This window comes from Ischnura elegans, chromosome 8 (genome assembly GCF_921293095.1).
Source record: "Ischnura elegans chromosome 8, ioIscEleg1.1, whole genome shotgun sequence".
Lineage (NCBI taxonomy): Eukaryota > Metazoa > Arthropoda > Insecta > Odonata > Coenagrionidae > Ischnura > Ischnura elegans.
Window position 1 is genome coordinate 116,406,093 of NC_060253.1, and position 24,515 is coordinate 116,430,607.

General features: G+C 40.8%; 1 long non-coding RNA gene across 2 annotated transcripts; it reads right to left on the reverse strand.

Annotated features, from left to right (window-relative positions):
- Nucleotides 1-17,500: 17,500 nt before the first annotated feature.
- Nucleotides 17,501-18,824, reverse strand: LOC124164207. Of its 2 annotated transcripts, XR_006865982.1 has the most exons (4): nucleotides 18,244-18,824; nucleotides 17,968-18,167; nucleotides 17,665-17,868; nucleotides 17,501-17,556 (listed from the first exon to the last, which is right to left on the reverse strand). It is a non-coding gene; the product is annotated as an uncharacterized LOC124164207 (long non-coding RNA). The 2 variants fall into 2 exon arrangements; XR_006865981.1 differs by having other exon boundaries at nucleotides 17,968-18,824.
- Nucleotides 18,825-24,515: the final 5,691 nt, after the last annotated feature.

Genomic DNA, 24,515 nt, shown 5'->3' on the forward strand with positions numbered 1-24,515 from the left:
AAATTCCACCCGTTTACAATTTTTGTGCAAGATTTCATGTTTTTATAACGATGTTCCGAATGATGCTAGATCGCTAACGAGATAAGAAAAAAATCTGCGGAAGTTTACAAAGGGCTTTGTCTTCATTTTACTGCCACAATATTTTTTCGTCGCTGCCAATGCCGAAAAATGCCACTGTTCATTAATTGTAAGTTCACCAATCCAACCATGGCTGAGAGAATACTTCTTGTACATAACGCAATAAATATTAGTACTTCTAATTGAAAAATCGCGAAGAAAATTGTCAGAATACCGCAGTGATACAGTGAATCCCGATTCGTAGCAATGCGCTACGACGATGAGCGTCCCAACCGTGACGTCACGTCGCTTTAAAAGTGGGTGGGGAAGGAAGGGAGCGGAGGGGAGATGTTGGCCACACGGCGAGATATGGGTAGGGGTGGGGAATGGCGGGTCTAGTTCTTATATGGTCTAAGTGTCGAGCAATTCCGTGGTTCTCCTCCGCTTTGATCGCTCGCACAACGTTTCAAAATTCTTACACGGACGACTGAATGGACTACACACCTAAATAAAATCAATCATTTGATAGGTAATACTCTCATTTACGTAAATGCTATAATATATGCCATCGATAACATTGAACTTACCCGAGGTAGAGGGTTGAGAAGTTTCCGAGCTCGTTATCTGGGGCTTGATTTTTTCCCGCCAAAAAAATCAATATCTGAATTAACCCACATATTTTTGTTCTGCAAAAACACGTTTATTGTTCTACGGCTCTTTTACCATCTCAGTGTCGCCCGAGTAATGAAAGAAAACAGCCAGTTTTGAATTCTTAGCTTCCTGTCATCTTTCACGTTCGACCTTCCTTGTGGCCTTAGAATAAGACACAAAAATGATATGATACGCCAACTATGGGTTAATGAATCACCTTAGTATGTTGCACCTCGGAATTAAATCACTTTCACCTACCTTAAAATGTACTCATATAGATGCTTGTAACGAACGTTGTCCTTCTCGGCCCACTTCTCTCGTAAATTGAAAAAAATATTCCTTCACGAGTGCCATATCCGAAGACTGGTTCATAGAAAATAAGTATTCAATTTTCACTGAACAATTAGAGGAATCTTAACAATAGCTGGAGTTGTCGCACACTGGAAGAAGCCTAGTGGCAGCCGAATTGTTAGTTTAAGCCGTGTCAAATGGGCTATATTGTTCCTGATATGGTCACTGAATCATGTAGTGTTTAGGCATGGATAAAATTGGTGCTGATAATGCTAATAAATGAACCAATTGCGTCTGATAGAGAGACTCAAAACGGAGGATTTTATCAGCGAAAGCGACTTGCCGAGAGATAGCGCGCCATGGCGTTAGGATAGCCAGGCGTCTCTGTAACACATTTCGGCTTATAAATTTAAAAAAGGCAACTAAAGGTAGATAATTCTTTCTAAATTGCTTCAAGGATAGTGTTTTCTTTGCATCCTATTACATGAGAACACAGTGGTAGAGCGTGGTTTTTTTTATATCTCTAACTGTGCATAATTAAAAAAAATATTTGCATATGATATTATAGCGCGCTATCCTGACACCCCGGACGCTTTCATAACATTAATAATTAGGTTTATGGATCATAAAAAAGGTGAGTTTGCTGAAATAAACTCAAAAGAAAACAAAAAAATGGCAATTGGTTATGGTATTTATCAAGTTAAAAAGCCGTCAAAAATTTGAGAAATTACACTCAAACAACTTTCGCTAAAAATCACTCCTGTAATTCGAAAAATGGGCAGTAAAGGAAGATATAAAGATCTATTTACAATGGAATGATGTTTTAGCTTCACATATTTAGCATTTTTGGATGGTTTGAACGCAATCGAAAAATCGACTTTTGTCCGCCGAAAAGGGCATCTCAGACCACTGTGCGGCGTATCGCTCGTTTAACTCAAGTGATGTCCCCTTAAAAGTATTCTATAAAATAGCTTAATACTCTAAATTAAAATGCGTATAGATGAGTATTTGCGACGCAAAATCCCACAATGACAAGTTATGCGAGTTACTGAATTGAACTTGTATGTTACCTAGGCATAGCCCAGACCTGGTGAACGTAGGTAGAGATGGGGCGGTTCCCCAAAACCTTGGTTGAGAGGTAGACAATTTATATTTATATTTTTATTAATAGAGCGCCAGGTGCATGCATTAGATGCACCACCAAGGAAGATAAGTCACCACCTTTTATGACGAGATGAAGTATAACAGATACAAGTTTTATTTTCACCAGGATTTAATATAAATTCACCAACATTCTGGGAATAGTAAGGAGTTTCCCCAATTCACAATTATGCCTCCAATCATGAAGTTTCCTCAAAGTTAAAACACGCTCACTCAGGTCACACTCCGCGAAAACATTTACTCTTCATCTTACCACACTTTGTAAGATAAAATAAAACAAAACAAAAATATAACTCCTGTCATTTCAAAATAAATATTCTGCTGCTTTCACCCATAAACTTGGGAGAGGAAGACAAAATCCACTCTGCAGCCATATGGCGATGTACGCCATCGAGAGAGAAACAGCTGGCTGCACTAAAATGGGACCCGATGCGGGCGAAGTGGGAGGCATGGCGGAGAGGACTGCGTCGGAGCGTGTCTGTTCAAACCAAGGGGGCGACAAACCCCTAAGGATAATGTGTATAGGTTTTGATACGTCAGTGCCATCTATGCCAGTGGTCCAAGGCTGCCGCGAAGTTTGAATGCCCATCTCAGCGCGTTTCAAACTTTTTTTACGCGTCACGATAGGGCATGCTGTTCAGGTTTAATAATGCTACTGCAATTGCGAGAAACTTAAAAGAAATGAATGTAGGAAAATCATCCCGATGAACTTCCCCAGGTTACTTAACTAGTAACCATAATATAAGATTAATGTACAAGGTCAACTGACGATCTGGTGGTTGGTAAGAATAATGATCATGGAAACTTAGTTCAGTGGACGTTGGTATTTATTGATACAATAACTGGTAAAAGAAATACAACAATAACAATTTAAATATGGCATTCTATAGATGAAATCTGTGGAAGTTAACAATTTTACAAGCACATGAGATTCACAAGCAACAAATATCAATGACAGCAGTACGTTGCAATGAGATATGAGCAGTCTTTGCGTAATAGGAGTAAGATTCCATTACTTAAGTAAACACACGATAGTTATAGACAATGAGGGTGACCCAATTTTCTTTGAGGTAGATGTATCTCGCAATAGCTCTGGTACAGGGAATATAATGCTAATTCTGAAACCATAGACCATAACAACACTTCACTAGAAATAAGTATGCAAGTTTGGATATCATTTCATGGAAGATAATTATTTAATTATGAAAGGACATTATTTCGTATAAAGTTGTTCATGATGAGTACCCATTAAGATATACAACATATCTTGGCAGAGTAGTCTTAAAATGAAAGGTTCTTATAAGTTAATAACCATCACTTATACGAAAGAAAGCATTCCAAATGTGGAAAACGAGAAAAGCGAAGAATATTTTACAACAATGTAGTATATAGGTTCTTACTTCAAAATAAAAGACATTAAAGTTTTAAGAAATGTAAATATCGTAGAACACTTAATGAATAATGCTCAATTAATGACAATTAAACAGTTGGAAGGACAGAGTTGAAATAGCAAATTACATACATAACCAACAAAATGGTAAGGTTAAACAAACCAAAGCGAAGCAGTAGCGATAAATGAGTAGTTTGAACACTACAAGTACTGCAAGTACAATGAAAAATACATTGAAATATAAGGAATACAAGACACCATGAAATTTTGAAAACATGAGAAAAAGTTAGCTAATCACAGGTTGAAATCAAAATGGAATAATGGAGGAAACAGAATTACTCACATTTTCATCTCCAAATACATTTCATACCCACGCAATTTAGCAATAGTCAAGATCATTGAGTCTCGTAGCCTTCTTCAAGCAACTTCCAAAATCGTAAGGGACAATGTCAGCAATAAAAAGTCTGCAGTTAACACTAATATCTATCAATAAGCCTCAATACCACCTTTGTTTACAACGAGATTCAATATGGCAGCCCCCAGTTTATTACTGCCCAGCAGACTGCCCAGAAAAACAGGCTACACCAGCGCCTCTATGTTGGATAGGCCGTTGGACCACTGGGGCTCCAGAAAATCAAAACTAGAGGTTTTCTAAACGATATATTACAGTTCTGTCGCCCCCTTGGTTGTTCAGACTGCGCACGTCGCCGGGTTGGGAGGGCTCCCGGGAGGGGAGGCGAGGAGGGGGAGTAGGGGGTCAGAGGTCTGCGGGACGCCAGAGCCTGTTTTTTCGGACGCAAGTCGGATCGCGAAGAGTCCCTGTAACTAAAATTTTCCCTCAGCTGGTGGGCATGCACAGTAATCGCGGCGGAGACCGTGACAGATTTCTTAACACTGGAATGGTCAGGGTAATGGTTACCTGGATGCAGTGATACAATGGTAATTTTTGTTCGAACCCGCAATACTTCATCTGCAACTACATCTACATAATACCCCTTAAGCCGCCTAAAAGGCGTGTGGCAGGGGGTGTTAGGACACCAGTTTTTTACAGCTGCAAAAAATGAAGAACTCTAAAGAAGTTTGGACTAGCGTTTATTAAAGTCCTTCATGGTTCGGGGGAAACTCGAATTACCATATCTATCCGTTCAGAAAAACATTTCGCTTAATTTATCGCTTCTGTCGCACCTGGAAATATAGTGTGGCTCTAATATTATGTTCCCCATGTCGCCCTTAAAGATATCCATTCGCAATTGTTCAAGCTATCTAAGGCTATCGCGCAGCCTCTGAGTCTCCAGCGGCTCCCAGCCTCATTCGCATAAAATTTGGGTAACACTGTCTGTACGCCCCTTACAGTTTTTGACGATACGTACAGTCTTCCTTTGTATTTTATTCAGTTCGCGGATTAAGTCTTTCTGCATCCTGATTCAATCCATTCTGATCCCATACGCTCGCTGCATATTCAAGATGCAGTCGGACGAGTACGAAATCGCAACTTTCTTTTGCTTTTTCATGCGAAAATATTCCCACAATACGCTTGACGAATCCTAATTTCTTCAGGGCTATGCCGCAAATATTCTTTTTATGCGTTCCCCATGTGAGGTTCGAGGTTATCGTAACTCTCAGGTATTTCACTTCGTCTGTTGCCTTTATTTTAATACCATCCACTGCATAAACATGGTTAGAGTTGGGAAAATTCCGGAAGAAATGTACCGCCATGCATTTGCTCATATTAAGTTCCAATCCCCACTCCGGGCTCCATAATTGAACGTAGTTTAGGTCAGATAATAGAATTTCATTGTCAGAGTGATCACTAATTTCGCGATAAATGACCGCGTCGTCAGCAAATAAACGTATTTTAAATCTAATACGGGAACGAGATCATTAATGTATGTAATGAACAACAGGGGCCCTTTTACGCTTTCTCGTGGAACATCAAATGTAACATATACAACGTCAGAGGTAATACCGTCAAGAACTACTTCTTTTTACGATCACTGAGAAAGTATCCTATCCAGTTTAAAACTGTTTCGTTTAATCCGAATGGCTGTAATTTGTATGAAAGTTTATGTGAGGTACAGTCTCGAGAGCTTTCTGAAAATATAGAAAAAAACGTCGCCAGATTTTATAACGTCGCGAAGGAAGAACGCTATCTGTGGTTCGCATGATCTACCTTTTGGAATTCGTGCTGACAGTCATGGAGGAAGTTACGTTTGTCTAAGAAAGTCATCATATTGCAACATCAAAATGGCAAGACGTAAAGCAATGCAGTGATTTCTTGATAAAAAGCTCGCGTTACCATTACAAGTGAAATAGAAACGCCTCACCTGTCATTTTAACGGGCGTTGGTCTTTTAACACATTCAAGCCGGCGGACGCGAATACGCGTCCGGAGTGTTTTGCCAGGAAGCCTATGGACGCGCATTCGCGTCCCGTAACGATTCCGTTTCGTCGCCTTCCCCTACAATAGGGTTTTATTGTGTTCATTCTCTTCCGACGCCAGTTCCATAGTACCACTTGTGCCTTCGTGTTGGTGAGAATAGTTTTCGAAAATTACATTTTATTCCGTTCCTTCAAGGCATATTATGGTGAGCACTATTTGTAGCTTTTTTTCAATTTGCCATTACCAATTCGTGACATTACCGTTTTATTTTATATTACATTACGTCCCTGTTCTCTTTATTCTAGTGAGCACAGTATCTAACTTCTTTTCAATTTATCGTGACATTACAATTTTATTTTATATTGTATTTCGTCCATGTTGTCAATTTCTTACTAAAGGCATTTAACCCTCGAGCGGGCATGCCTGATATTTTTACACGACCGGGAGCGTGGCGTACTCTGTCCACGATGTATGCATTTATACGATAATACTTGATTTTTGTTGAAATTTATCTTTATTTGTAGAAATTAGTTCAAGCTCGTGCATTTATAGGTAATAAAAATTTAAAGGCACACTGTTGATACGAGGCTGGTTGTGCGGCGTAATGTATACGCCCCGGGGGTCGGGTTTCCTTGCCAATCTAAAAACAATTGCTGCAATACTTTTTGCTTTAAAAACTCGCGCTTTTGACAGAAAAAATGACATTGTAAGAATAAGCGAGGCCATTCAAGAATAGCAAAGGATGATATACACGGTCGCGCAGCATACTTTGTACGTCTTGACGTTGACGTAGTTCCTCTTGCCGATCTATATTTAAATTAGCTTCATTACCTAGACCTTTGAAAACTCGCACTATCGACAGTCAAAACTACATTGTAAGAATACACGAGGCCATTCCAGAAAAGAATGTACGCACAATACTGAAATCCTTGGTTTTCGAAGATTGGCGCGCTTTATACGCCAACGTGCCCTCTCGAGGATATTCTAGAGGAGGAGGAGGTAATCAGAAATATTGATCGATCCGACGAAGACTCGGATGATGAAGAGCAAGTAAATACCCTAAGTGAGGGGGATAAGGGTATTTTTTGGTTCTTGGAGCCTTTCCACCGCGATAAGGTTGTAGCCCAAGGGAAAGGAATCTTTCCATTAAGGCAATAAAAATATAGGAAAAAACTTTATTGTCCTTTTCAATCTTTTTCGCCTTTTTGCTAATTTAACGTACGCAATATGCATTCTGAAATTTAGAAGCTCGCGCCTTTACCACTAGCGGGTAATACGCTCGCAGCCACAATGGTCCAGAAAGCTAACACGGGAGGGGACGTCATTTCTCACTGACCATACGCTCGCGTCTTCAGCACTAGCGGCTGATACGCTCGCAGCAAGCTTGCGTCTTTACCACTAGCGGGTAATACGCTCGCAGCCACAATGGTCCAGAAAGCTAGCACGGGAGGGGACGTCATTTCACACTGATCATACGCTCGCGTCTTCAGCACTAGCGGCTGATACGCTCGCAGCAAACTCGCGTCTTTACCACTAGCGGGTAATACGCTCGCAGCCACAATGGTCCAGAAAGCTAGCACGGGAGGGGACGTCATTTCACACTGACCACACGCTCGCGTCTTCAGCACTAGCGGCTGATACGCTCGCAGCAAGCTCACGTCTTTACCACTAGCGGGTAATACGCTCGCAGCCACAATGGTCCAGAAAGCTAGCACGGGAGGGGACGTCATTTCACACTGACCACACGCTCGCGTCTTCAGCACTAGCGGCTGATACGCTCTCAGCACGCTCGCGTCTTTACCACTAGCGGGTAATACGCTCGCAGCCACAATGGTCCAGAAAGCTAGCACGGGAGGGGACGTCATTTCACACTGATCATACGCTCGCGTCTTCAGCACTAGCGGCTGATACGCTTGCAGCAAGCTCGCGTCTTTACCACTAGCGGGTAATACGCTCGCAGCCACAATGGTCCAGAAAGATAGCACGGGAGGGGACGTCATTTCACACTGACCACACGCTCGCGTCTTCAGCACTAGCGGCTGATATGCTCGCAGCAAGCTCGCGCCTTTACCACTAGCGGGTAATACGCTCGCAGCCACAATGGTCCAGAAAGCTAGCACGGGAGGGGACGTCATTTCACACTGACCATACGCTCGCGTCTTCAGCACTTGCGGCTAATACACTCTCAGCCACCATGGGTCATAAAGGTAGCACAGGATTTGACGAAGCCGCTCTCGCTCACCATGAAAAGAGTCGCCTTCTCCGACCTTTGTCCCCCAGACATCCCCATCGGGATCTCACATGTCCTCCTTTCCATCCAGCCTGCTCAACACGCGAGTCCAGCCGCCTACGTCGGAAGAGCCACCCTCCATGCTCCCTATCCCCCTTGATCCCATTACTGAGTCCAGGGCCCTGGGGATGGTCAGAGACATCTAGCCGCTGCCAGCGCTGCAACCGTAGTTCCAGACCCTGGCCCCAGGTCCAGCCACGGCATTCCTCTGACACAACATGAGCTGATATCGGAGACCACTCCTCTGGTCTCCTTCCCATCCCTGAATCCCAAGTTGTGCCACAGGACCACCACACGTTGGGGCCAAATGCTTCAAAGGTGATGTTAATTATTAAATTTCATGTAATTTGTTTGAATTTTGGAGTATAACAGTTTTCGACGTCACATATTCCGTACATAATATTGAAATATAAAGAAAACTTATATTTTTCCGAGAACTTGGAATTTTTGCGAAAATTAGACAGTAATTGTTCCTTATGTCCAGTAATTAGGGGGGATATTTTAATATATTATATTACGAATATGAAATTGATTTTGTACACGTTTTAAGCATGTATACATAGTTATGGCTTAAAAATATATCTAGGAACATAATAAGGTAGCAAAGAAATTATGAAACATTATTGTGTAACAGTCAATCTGTGTAGAATGAGAACAGGCCTACGACCACTGACTTAAAAAATGCTAACTCTAAATATAATCCGTCTCTAATTCGTGATTTCTCATATACAACAGTGACGACGAGGACACTGCTTCATTCTCAACTCAGCGCAGTGGATCACCCGTGGACCCTTATCACGCTGACGCCCCGGAGGACACCGTTTCCGGGGACCCGGATTCGGATACGTAGCTCCTGTCGACGGACCAGACACCCTTCCGCTGGAGGAGCTACTGGCTCGCCCTCCGTAACAACAGCTGGCAGTGAGTGTTGAATTCGAAATTTACCCAGGGTGAAGATATACCCAAATGGCGATGAATCAGTGCTTGATTTGGTATTGTCCGGTGCAAACATCCCAAAACCCACAAATACTCTTTGTTTTCTTAAGATCAACGCCCTCAGAAGAGTTAATTTCAGTTCTAGAATCAATGGTGTCCCGCAGAATTTTGATACGTGAAATACCGAAGTGTGGGTTTAAAGCGAATTTAATCCCTAAGTCCTCTGGTGGTTGCCGTTCAATTCACGACTTGAGTCCATGGACCGAATTTTATTATAGGCCAAAATCCCGCCTGAAATACGCCACCCAGGCGGTCAGCATAAATCAGTTAAACGCCTTTGTCTGCGAGCTCGACCTCTAAGACGCATTTTACCAGCGCTCTGTTCGTGCAGGCCACTGGCGGTTTTATGGAAATGCGTGCAATGATAAATACTTCGGTTTTACAAGGCTTCCTATGGGCCACTGTCTTGCTCCTGCTACCATGCAGCGGTGGGCGCGAGCGGTGGCCACGAAGTATATTCCTGGTTCCAGACTGTCCTCGTACCTTACTTAGACGACTGGTTAATTGTCTTCACCTGCGACCAGCATACTCCAAGGACCTTAGTGTTTGATATAGTGAAATTCCTGGTTGATGACGTGGGCATCAGCCTAAACAGCAGAAAATCATAATCAAATTTGTTTCAACTCCTGTAGAGGTCTTACCGTACCTCGGCGTGAAAATAGACAAGCATCAACTGTGCGACTGACGCCATATCACACGCTTTCACGCTCGAATTTAGCAATTAAGAAAATTCCTCGCCTTCGGGAACTTGATATTCCTAAATTAGCTGGTTATATTAGTTGGATTGGTTATATTATGTATTTTCTTATTATTAATGTGTACCGTCGCAAGACAATGTGGTTAGAAAAGTGTTACGAGGAAGGAATTTTCCATCAAGTGTGCCGGTGCCCGGCATTTAGTTTCTTCTTATGTTGGCTACGTCGACGCTACGCCCTTTCAGTGGGCTGCTGTATCCCCAATTGGGAATCGAAGTGATTGAACAGTTCTGAGCCCTGATGATATTTTTAAATAAACTGAAACGTTAGATAAATGCCTTATTGCATCGTATACATTTGATCTATACTCTGAGCAGTATTTTATCATTAATGGTGTTAGAGAAAGTTAAGGAAAAAATTTTTTGATACAGATAAGTGTGATAATACTCGGTGCAATTGCCATTTTCATTGAAAAATAAATGGACTCCTGAATTGCCGGCATCGGTGGCGGCCGGGTATTGTCCACGACTGCCGAACATAAGGTCTTACGTTCGAGTCCCGCGTGTGTAAGTTTCCCCTATTCAGGGCATGGTTGTTCGTGTACGTTTAATTGTTAGATTTGTCGAATACCCTGATATAACATGGCCTAGGTGAGCTGTATTCGGTGGTTTGGGAATACAATTTAAAAAAATAAATAAAGTGTGGTTGCCAATAATACAAAATTTTATTCATATGTGTCTGATTTGGATCCAGGGCATATTCCATTGGAATATGCCCTGCCCTGGAAGTTTTATTTTTTCCGACGCTGCTATTAGCATTCTTACTCTTAGTCATTTTACACGTTACAGTTCCCCCGAATTTCCCCGGGTGAGATTTCGTAAACTACACTAAACGAATTCACACGGAGCAGACATCAGGTAACGCGGGGCAGTGGCGTAGCCAGGGGAGGTCCGGGGGGTCCGGAGCCCCCCAAAATATAAGAACAAAATTATTATCCGTCATAAAAGAAAATGAAAATTTGAAAAATCGTGAATTTACCACATATTTCTTTGGCAAATGGAGTTTTTTTGCATAAAATGTTAAAATTAGTTTAAACTCTCTGCTTAGTAGGTAGGGGAGACCGGGGCAGGCTTTCGCATTTTTTTATTTTGTTCCCCTGCATATTATATTAAGAAAGGTGTTTATAATGCCGCGTTTATGAATACGTCTCGAAATTCTTCGGATATGGCGTGGGAAAATATAACCTTACGGCGTTACGAGTAACAGAATCGTCTAGACCGTAATATTTATTAGCAGCGGATTTTCGAATAAAGTGTTGGCAACGACTAGCCTGTGCTCCGTGAAGAATTCCAGTAGCCTTTCTCCTCTTTCATTTCGGTTAGCTAACCCATATTTCCCAGTTATTATTCGGTCTTGACCTTCGCCGACGACGGCGTTCCTGTCACCTAAAATAATTAGATTTTCTCCCCCTCTTACCCGCTTGTTAACTTCCGCTATATCTTGGTAGACATCTTATACTTCTTCATCTTCATATTCTGATGTAGGCTTGTAAACCTGCACGACTACAGTAGCTACGTGTTTAGTATCTATCTTCATCATTACTATCCTTTCATTAAACTGCAGGTAGCTTTTAACACGCATCCCGGCACTCTTTCTAAGCACTATGCCTACTCTAGAATTACCATTTAGCGATCCTGTGTGTATAATTCTGTAGCTTCCGCTCCAAAAGTCTCCTTCCTGGGGCCATTTCATTTCGCTGATGCCTAATACATCGAGGTTCATTCTTCGCATCTCCACCTTCAAGTTCTCTAGCTTACCGCAGGTACGAAGTGATCTGACGTTCCATGTTCCTATCCGTAACTTTCTATCTCGTTTGACCGATGTACCCTCTCGAGTAGTCTCCGCCCGGAGATCCGAATGGGGGACTAGTTTACCTCCGGAATATTTAACCCGAGAGAATACCATCGTGTCATTATATAAATTGAGTGGAGTAGCTGTATAAGTAGATTGGAGTACTAGTTCATATTCTGATATAGGCTTGTAAACCTGCACGACTACAGTAGCTACGGGTTTAGTATCTATCTTCATCATTACTATCCTTTCATTAAACTGCAGGTAGCTTTTAACACGCACATCGGCAATTTTTCTAAGCATTATCCCTACTCCAACATTACTATTTAGTGATCATGCGTGTATCATTATGTAGCTTCCACTCCAAAATTTCGCTGATGCCTAATGCGTTGAGGTTCATTCTTCGCATCTCCACCCTTTAGTTCTCTAGCCTACCGCAGGTACGAAGTGATCTGACGTTCCATGTTCCTATCCGTACTATTCTATCACCTTTGACCGATGTACCCTCTCGAGTAGTCCCCGCTCGGAGATCCGAATGGGGGACTAGTTTACCTCCGATTTAACCCGAGAGAATTCCATCGTGTCATTATATAAATTGAGTTGGAGTAGCTGCGACTCCTCGGGATGATAATGTGGTGGTTTCCCCTTGCCTTCCACATGGCAGTACTATAGCCGTTAAAGTAAATGTTACCACGCCCGTAGTGAAATGTGTGTCGCTGTACCGACCAGTATGGTCTCCACCTTCGCACATGTGAAGAAGAGCTGCTGCCCTCTCCCCCGGGTGATGAGAGGCATAATTGTTGGCGGCTCCCAGTCGCCAAGTAACGGTATCTTAACAGGTTTCGGTATCATTTAAATGGTCTACCTTACCCAAAGGTAGCCGAATACCCACTCAGAACACCGCCGCTTTTTGTCCGTGACAGCTTTTTCGACGAGAGAACTTGCTCATCTCGCAGTTAACCTCTATATCAAGTTGATAGTCTGAGGCGTTACTTTATGGAAGTTGCTCATGATGAATGAAAAATTTTTTACTTTGTTTTTCCACATATTTATTAACACGCGACCATGGTTTCGACGCACTGCGTCATCATCCGGCGATGAGTACAATGAAGATTCTTCCTATATATAAACCAGAGTAGTGGGTGGGGGGTAATCAAGAGGTAGGGGAGAGAGGAAAGGATACAAAGGACATTAACCGAGTACAAAATTTCCCACGTTTGTGAGCATAGGCGGGGGTGGGAGTGGGTGACGGTTGAGGGAAAGGGAAACCACTAATTAGTAAGGGTCTCAGCACGATTAAAATGACTGCATGGTTTCTCAGATTGGAGGGATATATTCTCCATAAACTATATTAATGGTAACATTTATTCCTTTTCAGCTCATAGCGAATTTTTTATGGCAAGATCTGCCGGAATAAGTTAAAATGTGAGCATTTTGGCAATAAACTATCTCTCAGCACTGTTGCGAAACGGAAGTTAGTTTCGATAGGTGAGCGTAGAACTCAACACAGATCAATAAGCTGCAAGGCTAGTGAATTTCACGAATTCTTTTCAGGGAAATCTGTTCCTTCTTCTAGATCGCGTTGCATCGCATTTGTTTTTAATTTTGGGGCGTTCAAAGGCTAAAATATGATAAGTGTGTATCAACTAGCAAATCCGATTTTCGTAGTCTGCGGAAAGAAACGCAATGTAGTTCTTGGTATGTGATAAACCATACTCTTCAGTTGAATAGGGCACAAGTTCACCTCTATTAACCTTACTTATTTTTACGTAATTTTTTATGATATTAGATGAGAAATTATTTATTAGAAAAATTAATTCTAAAATTTTAATATTTGCTGGCCTTGATGAAGTCCTCGCCTGTCACAGAGGAGGTCGCGGGTTCGCCTACCGCCGACATGGGTTGCTCTTACACAGGACGTGGATATTCGTGCATGTTTAACTGTCAACTCATTCAAAAACCCCGATTTTAAGAGCCAAATTAGTGCGGTTTTCGGTGGTAAGGCGGATAAATGATAAAAAAGAGAACGAAATTCGTGTAATCAGTTGACCATGGTGATCGGTCTCCATTCCTTTCGCGATAAGCTCATCGTGGCAATTGCAATCGTGATATCTTTCCGCATTTCAGTCACGCGTCGCCTTTGAACTGGACCCATTTCCTTCTTCCTCACAGTTTCGCTTACTTAACTTGCTAGACTTACGACAAGATTGCTTTCGGCAAGGAGGCGCGTGGTGGACGCTCTGAGGTCGGTAGTCTTCACGTTGTTAAGCAAGTGGACTCCGTCGAATTGGAGGTGCCACCGAAAAACTTATTCTTGTGTGTTTTGTTTTTACTGGAGTGGCAAGGCTTTAATCTGGGGTGTCATTAAAAACTTACCGACTTTTTTTTAAAACAATTAATAACATTTTCGTGTGGGTATTATGATCACTGTGTCTCCATGGTTGTGCGGCAATTTTCCTTGCTTTTACTGATGATGAGCTGATATTTATTCCCTCAAAGGCACTAAGGTGGAGAAACTGTAATTTCCTATTTTAAGAGTCACGTGCCTACAACAAAATCAAATTGGCACCGACCCTAGTTCGTGGAAATAAAAATAAAAAATTGCAGTAATTAAATACCTGATATGGTTTGACGCTGTATGATCGCTGTTGAAACGATGGAAAAATTTCTTCCTCGTAAGCTGCTAAATTTTTTTCGATGTTAAATTTCCGTACTCAGGATAAATATTAAGAACAGGCAGTTACTGGTTATACATTCCTGAAAATTGCCTCATGATATTCAAGTTTCAAACTATTGATAGGTCAAAACTCACCAAATACTAGCAGTTTTGCGGGTATGTTGCGTTCTCTTTACCCATTTCACCCTACCATTCTGAGCATTTAAGGCTCTTGAAGAAAAACTGCTACTGTTTTTGTTTATTTTTGAAGCTGGTAGATAATAATAATAATCCCTCTTCCCTGAAAGAGACTAGTGCAAGTCGTAATATCAATATATACACCTAATGATTATGCAAATATTGTTTACCATGCAAAATTTTATTGAATTTTGCATGGTAAACATTCCCCGTTATATATTTTAATGCGTTCGTTCGTTCCCTCATTGACTGGGCTTTTGGCCCTTGCATTTAGCTTGCTGCCTTTGTGCGTCTTCAGACCACATTTTCAGCATTTTGGAGCGTGCCCTTGGCACTTAATTAGCATTGGAGAATTAGTCTTTAATTTGCATTGGAGAATAAATCTCGACATACGGGACATGACTTTTCAAGCGTGTAAGGGACCAGTATTTACCTTTCCAGTGTAAGTGAAGGAGAAAAGGAAAGAAAGTCTTCTAGTGAGCGTGTGCATTGCACTCTTAAAATTAGGAAGAATAAAAATTAATTACCTGATGATGAATTTCCCTAAGGTTTTATAGTTCTAAAATTAAACTTAAAAACTAATCGGCTTTACATGGCGCCGGCAGTGGGCATCTTAAAGCTTTTATAACGGGCAGTGCGAGGCCAAGAAACACAAACGCCCAGGATGAAGCCTCATGTAATCTTCGTCTAGGGCAGTGATCGTCAACCTTTTTTAATTCAAGGGTAAAAAATCGATTTCACAGCGTATGGAGGGCCATATTAATCCAATTAACATCATTGAAATAAATAAAAACGTGCAATTTCAACGTGCAATATTAATTATTGGTTAAAAATTTTAATCAATGAATTTGTCGATTTTTGGCATTTTTTAATTTTTGACGAGTGTGTCGATATACATTTTATATTCTGTGTGACTACATAATATTTTCTTTAACTCTTAAGGGCCGCAAATATTTATCCGCCGGGCAGCGTGTTTATGACCCTTGGTCTGGAGTTCGTTGCGCGAAGCATCTGCTCCCTATGGTGGACTCGGGGGGGTGTACGGCAGCTACTATTGTGCGCTCCTCAAGGTCGTCCCTGGCGACAAGTCGAGTGCCTTCCAATCCCCCCCCCTTTTCTCCACCCTTTCTCCCGGAAATCTTGGCCCCGAGTGCAACGCCTTGTCTTCCAGCTCCACAGACATCTCTTGCTTTCTCCGCCGACGGATCACAGACTCCGCACAGTGGGCTAGAATCAAAAAAAGCTGGCCAAAAGTCGCTAGAGTCCAAAGAATTGGAAAATTAACGAAACTTTTTACAAATTGTGTATTGTAAAAATACAACTTATTTAGGATTATTTAGGCCACAATATTGTTTAGAAGGGCGATAACAATTAAAATAGGCGAATGTGATACGGGAAGCAAACTCTACAGGGGCATGCCTACCTTCTGCTATGGAAATATCAAGGGAAAAACAGAATTTTTCTGCCGTTGAAGCTGTCAAATAGTTGTGCATAAGGTAAATTTTGAGTCCAAAAACAAACTTTTCTGGTATGTTTTTCCCGATATGTTATGGTCTTCTAACTTCCTCGTGTCGGGCTCCCAATGTCTCCTCGGAAAGCTGTCCTATAGGAAGAATGTAATGTTTCACAATTCCCGCTCCATGTATTAAAACTTTGTGAATAGTCCCCTCTCTATTTGCCAAGACCACATTATGTAAATCTTGACTAGTCACTTTCGTTGTATCCATAACTGAGCAACTACTCTGTGAACGTCATTCGGCAATTCGACTAGGAATACTGAAAGGAGACTGACTCGGCTAGAAATGAGCGAGCCAATCGCATAGGCGGCTTATTTCGGGAAAACTAAATTTCTCTACTGGAAATATTTGCACGTTTTCAAAGTAAAAGAACAAATTTGGGTGCACAAATGGGCAGCCGACGAGTGAAAAGGGCTTGGGGAGCGCGCGAACCGTTAGGTTTCTTACCGTTTGCACGCGGCCTCCGCGCGAAGGCTCAAGGGTAAAACCGTCATGAAAGGGTACATACCATAAAGGCACCGCATATAATTAGTAGTTGAGTGCAATGCAACATAAATTTTAACCAGTGACAGAGACCCTGATAATTTATAATTTGAATATTGAATAAATATTAGCCAATAATTTCATTGTCAAAAACTTGAATCAATATTTTTAATCAATTAATACATAAAATAAAAGTGGTCACTCATCCTCTGATGACTCGTCATCACTCTCATCTTCATATTCATCATTCCCGTTGTCAATAAGTTTTTTCACTTCTGGATCTAAATCTTCCTTCAATTTACTATTGCGAAATGAAATCGAAGATATCAAGGGATCAGAGGTGAGCAGCAACCTCCGAAATAAATCTTCATTAGTCGCCTCTCTTGATATCTTCCGCGTATTGTGTTGCCGGAATTTCCTAATATCTTTATTTCTCGATTCCAAGGCATCTTCTGAAAGCTGCCCGATGGGTAGAATAGCTTCCTTGGATATACCTGCACCATGAAATTAAAGCTTGTGCACCGTTGGCGGCATATAATACCAAGGGTATTTTTTCACATACAATTTTGCTGTCGCTAGACAGTATTTTCTGAACTCACTGTGTTTGAGTGCTCGACAGCTTGAGATTGCTTTCAAAATATTTGAAAGCCTTGAAATCAGTTGGTCATGTAGTCCTGAAAAATATTTGATTGACTAAAACATCTCTCTTAATTTCAGCACCGAAGATTTTCAAATTTTGTAGCTGTCGTCAGACTCTCTTACCGGTAATTTTTGCTGATAATTTTGGGTTCTAAAAGAAGCGTCTAGCTGTGTTACCATCGTTTGTGGTGCCGTATCCTGGTTTTGGTACATGTATTATCAGGCCCATTTTTTTTAAATAACCTCTGAATCCTTTCTCTCCTAGCCTGCATTTTCTGTTTACTCCCATCACTAACCTTTGCCTTAAATATGAAGTTTCAAAATGAAATCAGAATTAAAATACACGGACAGACACATTACTAATGTATTACAAGCAATAAAAGCTTCACGTAGGTTTAAAATACACTCACTTTCCACTGCTTTATGTCCAAGCGATAGGATATGCGTTAAAGACACTCCAAGCACCGAATATAGCAATGGAGAGGGGATAAGCCAAATGAAAATCTTAAGGTACTGATTGTAGTCCTCAAGTTCTCCAGATTGTTCATTTCGGATATCCTTGCCCCACAAATATAACACTTCATTGAACTGGCATTAGTAAGAGCATTGCACACCTAAAATAGATAATCATGAGCTCCTGTAGTACACTCAAACCAGGCCACAAGAGAAAAACAAAATGATGTCAATGATAGAGGTCTATTACTCGTACTAACCTTTCCGTCTATCATTGTGAGTACCATACAAAATTTTACTGAACATTTTTCAATCTCTAGATTCTTAAGCGTCTTTATTTGCCTTTCTATATACTTTTCTTCCTCAATTGAAAGCTTTTTACTTTCATTAGCCCATTGAAGACGAATCGGTCGGCAATATCTTACCGATGAAGGGCAGGGATTGGACCACAAAAAATTTCCTGGAATAAAGTCTTTCATGAAGGAGGTTTATCCGATAGAGCAGACTACATTATTTAAAGAAATAATTTCTCTTACCAGAAATATTGCTTTTCAAATGGAGAGGAACCAATGAACTTGCAAATAAATATTCATCATTCAGTTCATCCCTCGTCCATTTTTGCTTATATTGAGAATGCCCCGCACTGCCGTCGAAGCCGTACTTGCAGATCAACGTGCATTCATGTGGAATGGCGATATGTTCCATAGAATCATTTGTCATGGATTCAATGATCCATTGTGCCGTATGGTTAAGTAACTCTTATGTGCCCACCTCACACGTTTCCTCGCTGATATGTATTCCATTTGGATAAGTTGATTTTTTTGCGGAAAACACCTGATTGTAGCTGGGAAACAACTTATGCCCGTGATTTTTTGACACATGCCGGATGAGGTTGTACTGGAATTTTGCCATATTCACTGAAATAAAAAGGGAAAGTGCCGTTTCTGGTGTCATTTCCCTCTGAGAATGGTCCTTTTTCCTCCATTTGGAAAGAATTCTAGTAGCTCTTGTGGGAGTCGTCATTGTCACTTCTCTAATTACTTTGGCAGTTGATTCCTCTCCTCGCTCGCGGAATTTCATGGACGCGGCGAATGATAACTCCTTTACTGATGTAACAGCTCTTAGCTGCTCCGTTTTCCTTAGTTTTGATCTTTCACTAGAAACTTCAAAGTGTAATGCAGGTCTACCAAACACGGTGTCCTGCGGTGAATCTGTAAAAATACGAATTAGTGACATAGAAAAGTGATTCTATCTAAAAAAAACTATTTATTAAACATTTTAATGAACGCACCGTAGGTAGCAGGAAGATATTTGTACACTACTTCAGGGAATTTGATTTCTTCCTCTAGCCATTTGCTATTATTAGCTCTAAAGTAGCTTTCCCTTCGCTGCGCCTTCTTCCATTTCTCAAAATATCTTGCGAAAAAGTATGCTTGTAGGCACTTCGTCAAAATACCTTTTAAATTAGCATTCAATCGATATTTTTCAATCAAAAAATCTATCACAACATTTTTTATCTCACGTGCCGTGGTACTTTTTTTCTCTCCACAATTTTGTCATGAAGCTGTAACCGCGTCACTTCTCTACTCTCCATGGTTTATATCAAATTTAGTATCAAACACTACTATATGAAATAAAAAAATATCAGGTAATCAGTTCCATCGACAACCCAACTATCATCAGTCATGCATGGGTAGCAAAAAAAAAATGCGGACTCTAACGAGGAATCCATTTTAAAAATGAACATTTTGCTTACCATTAGCACTCTTCTCACCACAATGGAGAGTAAAATCGTTTTCGATGGATGAGGAGTACACTTATTGTAGTCACAACGAAACGGAGGCGGGTGCAAGGAGGCTTTGCTTCCCAGGTACAACTATATCCTCCTTTGAAGTGCTTCTAACGTTGACAGATCAATCCAGTGTTATCACACAGTACAGTCACTTACAGTGGATGTTCACTCGACACTCTCTAGGACAACTGATGCATGTGGTGGGCAAAAACAACCGGAAAACCCCTAGGGACACTAACTGAGAATTCCATTTGTCGGAACAAGTGGCGGAAAGGGTCGGCAAGAGGCGAAAACGTGTAAAAAGCATAACTTGGGATAGCTATCATAGAATTAGGGGAAGTAGAAAAGAGTCATTACCAGCAAGGTTGTAAAACCAGCATTGCCGGGCCAGTAAGTACGGAGGGTCGCAAATCCTCAACCAGCCGGCGCGGGCGCCTGCCGCTGCATGTGCATGACCTTCCCTAAACCCCTCGACCACAGCCTGCTCATGATGCTTGAGGGAAATCCGAAATTCTGGAAAAATCTTTTCAAAGATTTTAGCCCATAACTCTGGTGAGAAACCTCCCAATTACCTCCTAATCGTAGAATTGCCAGTCACCAATTTAGCAAGAAACTGTTATCTGCGCCAAGATGTACGTTGAATTTAGCCATTTATAGTATAATATGCAAAAATCAAGGTTATTAGTATTCATAAAATATGTATTCAAGTGACTTATGTCATTGAACAGGCATTCCGTCGTCTTTATGCACGGATATCATATCCTTTCCTCGCTTAGTCCCGCCGCCGTTTCGTGGCCGCCACAGTGGTCCGAGTGGCCGGGGTGGATTCACATAAATATGGTTGTTAAAATTAGGATCGCAAGTTATCGCAAAAACTGCATTCTGTAAATTGTTCTACATGCTTTTTTCTATCTCACAGTATAAATAACTCTGTGTAGCCTGATGTACATATAAACGATAATTACCGTTAAACATAAAATTTCATGGAAAATCAACACAGTTTTTGAAAAATTATAAAAATATTAATTAGCAAGTAAAATCAAACAAAAACTCTCTCCATTCATTTAATAAAGATCAATGTTATGGATAAAAATACTTTGAAACCAATATTCTTAACAACGACTCTGTAATGAAGCCACAAATTTAGCTATTTTCAACGGAAAAAATCAGGTCACTAAAGTCTCTCTGACATGCTCTACTTTGACCAGCTGTAAAAATTATATTAACACATTCTATGCTCTGTATGGCACCCTATCTTAAAGAGTAAATGCTTAATAATAAATATCAACTGTTTTTGGTTGATTTGCGCTAACTTCATTTTTCGACTTTTGGCCAGTTTTTTTCGGTTTTGGCCCACTGTGCGCCGTACAGTGGTCTGAAATCGGAAAAAGCCGGACAAAAGTCCCAAATGGCTTTTATTGAGATAGGGACCTAAAACTTGGCACAAATACTCACAAATGATGGTTAATTATGGACTTGTATGCCATTTTTCATAATTTTGATCCGTTGTTGAGATGCAGCAGCTCAAACATGACCAATTTCCAAAAACTCGGGCGAACTCGCTTTTCTCCGAAAATCTTTGAACTTATGCAGGTGGTGTTGCAGTTGTATGATATTTATGGAATAAAAAACACTAAATTCCTTTGAGCAAATGCTTTGGCCATATTGTTCATGATTTTTGAAGATTTTGGTTTACATTTACATGGTTTTACAACACAAAATGGCGTACCCATTTTTCGCGTGAAATTTCAAATATAGTAGATATTATCTTCCGTTTACGAAATATGGTAATCGGGAACTTTACATCACAGTGTGAAGTAGACATTTATTAAGAATACTGCGAAGAAATCTTGGAAAAATGTTTGCGACCACGAAAATGAGAGCGATTTTTCGATCGCGCGTCAAGTGAGAGCTACGCCACGCGGGACTCAGAGGCTCGGTAACTGCGGGCGATTTATCAGTTTTTTTTTCAGAATTGCTTCTTAAAAATCACCATTTGAAGCATGACACATAGTAAGCATTGACTTTAAACACTATTACCAAGATAATGGATCAATAGATTAACCGGTTAACGCATTACTCTAGTGAAGATGGTAAGGATTAGATTTTTGTCCGTACCATTCTACGTTCACGAAGTATGCTTCGGATATTGAAGTATTGTTAAGAGATTCAGTTGGCATGCGAAATAAAGAGAGAAGTAAACAGCTTCTGGGGAAGGCAACGACCTATATTCTTTGTCCCTACCACTAGCTACCCTCCCTTTTCAACCCTCGCAGAGGAGGGTCGCGCGGATAGTGGCGTTTAATGACCACGCAAGGCCTTTAAAGGCAAAGGTATGTAAAGGGTCCTTCTACACGGGTTTTTCCTTTTTGATGTCACCATACAATAGGAGAATGTTTGAGGGAGAAAGAAAAGATAACTTTTATCCTTGAATTCATAATTAAATATTATATTAATATGGTAAATAAAGAGTTAAATTGATTTTCTCAAATTTAACTTTTCATCCATCGTTATGCAGCATACAAGAAACACGTTTGATAAATGCAAAAATCATTATGAAATCAAACATTTGCGTTAATGAAGTTTGGAAACTGTTTTTTAAATTCGTAGTGGAATATTTCAATAATAAAAGAATGTAGAATTAGCGGATTACCAATCATTAGCTCTAAATCTTACGAATTAATTTAATGTGGAGTTATAAACAAGAATATAAAGAGAATACGTACTTCGGAATTCATCTTTTACATCACTTTTTTAATGAGGTTTTAGATTGTCTTTTTTCTAGAGATGTGCGAATAGTATCCGCGAATACTCGAATACCTCGAATACTAGAAAGTATTCGATATTCGAGATTTCGAATAGTTATGCGAAAAGTACCGCCTCGAATACCTTGAATACTTTGAATTTCGCGTCATACACTGTCGCACGCACGTCGTTGGTAGTGACTCGGAAAAATGTAGAGAACTGTAGTCATTTAGTGCTCGCAGCGCCGTTTTACGCAAGTTGACGAATTGCATCAAATTCGTGGATTTTAGCGGTGAAAAGTGTTCGACGAGGGGAACCGAAAATAGTCGGGTGAAAAAATCCGAAAATCCCCCATTCCCCCCACCAGGAGAAACTCAGTGCCGTGGGATAGCAACCTTAGGGCATTTCCCACGATCCTCTATCCCCCTCCATTCAGCACTCGCCTCAACCACTCTGACGCTTTCCTCTTCTCCGAAATCAAACAAATAAGTCCCAGCTCGCGCAGGGATTGCATTACGAAGACCCCTGCTTCGAAAAAAATATCGAGTTACGAGAACAATAAAAACGTGTTTCACGCCCTCCCCCCTTTTCTCACCCACTGACCTTTTTCTGGCTACCTGCTTCGAAGTTCCCCATTTCTAGAGGTCAACTGCTGTGTGAGTACCGTGGGATACTTACATTAGCGCATTTCCCAAGGTTCGGTATCCCTCTCCATTCAGCACTAGCCCCCCTCTGAGGCTTTCCTCTTCTTCAAAATAAAAAAAAGGTCACAGCTCGCGCAGGGATCATATTACGAAGACCTTAGCTTCGAAAAAATACGCGAGAACAATAGAAACGTGTTTCGGGCCCTCCCTCTCCTCCCCCACTGACCTTTTTTTTCCTACCAGCTTCGAAGTTCCCCATTTCTGTGGAGGTCAACCGCTGCATGAGTCATCTATTAGCACAAAGGGTGTCTAAGAATGACTTTCGTCAATTGATGTTACACCTTTATTGAATTGAAATATTAGTAATGTGCGCGTAATTTCAAAAAGAATAAGACCAAACACGACGTATTTCTGAGTTTATTTAAGCATTTTACGCAAAGAAATAAATGTCAAAACACGACGGAGACTTAGCATTCTGGCGAAACTCGATATGAGCAGCAGAGCTTCTCGGAAGTTGATGCGGTATTTTTTTCCAAAAACATATATCAAGTTACAATTTATGAGTGGTGCTATAAATCTTTATTGTTACAGTCACAGACAAAAGGATACTTTCTCAGAATATTTGGTTTTTCCCTGATAGCAATTCCAATTCATCTTCTTATCTCGTGAGAACTCCCAAAGATGGACTGAAAATAATTGAAGAAAATCCGGTGGAAAAGAGCTTGTATTTTGCAAAATGCCTCAGATTGTCAGCTAGCACTTGGCAGCAGGTGTGGGGGTAAAGCGATGTTAGTTGAATTAATTATATGCCCAATTGTTTCCATAAAATTAAATTATTCATTAATCAGCTAAATTCCTGTTCGAATCATTTTAAGGAAATCAAAATTACTCCCCAAAATCTTGTGTTGCCTGCTGCATAGGCAACCGAGTCAAACATTCCAGCATTCATCATTTAGTATTCGAGGTATTCGAAATTCGAGGTATTCGAATATTCGAGCTATGATTTAATATTCGAATTCGATAATCGAATTCGAGAAATCTGCTATTCGACCCATCTCTACTTTTTTCATTAACGGTAATTCAACTTTCAATCCCCGAATGAACTGTCGTCACTGATGTCTGAGTCCTCTTCTTCAACATCATCCAAAATCAGCAGATATCTTAAATCTTTTGGCATTTCTTTTGGTCTTCTCCGAGTTGATGTCAGTGTAGAGGAAAGAAATGGATCAGACGTTAACAGCAGTCTTTTGAATAGGTCGTCGTTTGTGGCCTCTCTGGAGTGCTTCCTACGAAATCTCATGCGGAATGTACGTGTGTTCTTATTCCGAGCTTCCAGTGCCTCTTCTGAAAGTTGCCCCAAGGAAAGAATCGCTTCTTTTGCAATTTCGCTTCCATGCAGCAGTACCTTATGCACCGTGGTTGGCATATAATACCACGGATACAGGTAAACATATAGCTCTGCAGTTCTCTGGCAATAGTCCGAGAAAGCTATATAATTTAGTGTTATGCCACTTGATACTGCCCTCAGAATGATGGAAGTTTTTTATTAGATCAACATTATTATTATTATTATAGTATTCTACCGATTAAGGTAGGTTTTCATGGAGTATCTCCCTTTCCTTCCAGC